Genomic DNA, 754 nt, shown 5'->3' on the forward strand with positions numbered 1-754 from the left:
CTATTTTTTTTCATAATGCTCTTAAATTATAATTGTGAAATAGAGAAAAATTCAATAATAATTTTCAAGAGTAAAAATGTGTTTTATTTGATAAAAAAGCGTAAGAATCACATAATGAGACATAGTTTTAGATTATGTTTGGCAAATTAGCTGATAAACTGCTATTAATTGATAAATAGCCCATGAACAAATTATGATTGACAAAAACTAGCTGATAAGATAGATGAAAAATATAAAATGACTAAAAATTACATCTTGAAAAATTAGTCAATTACAGATTTTCATAATGTAATTAAAAACAAATCTCTAATAATATAATATGTTAACTAATAGAATCAAGATACTAAAAAGAAGTTAAATAATATAATATGTTAATTAATATTAGTAATCATTAATTTTATTAATATCTATACTATCTTATAAAGCAAATTTAACAAGGTTTTAAAGTCTTAAAATACTAAATGACCAAGATATCATTTATATAACTTTTTCACCCCCTCCTCTCATCACATACACTCACCTTCTCACATAGATTAACCCTCTATTTTTTTAAAATTATAATTTTAAATTTATACTTTATACCCCTATAATTAGTTAATTAATTTACTTTACGTTCTTTACTTTTAAATGTTTCATTTTAAACTTTTATCAAATTAATATACATAATCGTATATCAATTAAAACATGTTTAAAAAATACATTTTTATTTTAACAAGTTACACCATTATAATCGTCTCGTTAATACCTTCGAAAT

This window comes from Cynara cardunculus (assembly GCF_001531365.2).
Source record: "Cynara cardunculus var. scolymus isolate 2C chromosome LG 6, CcrdV1, whole genome shotgun sequence".
Lineage (NCBI taxonomy): Eukaryota > Viridiplantae > Streptophyta > Magnoliopsida > Asterales > Asteraceae > Cynara > Cynara cardunculus.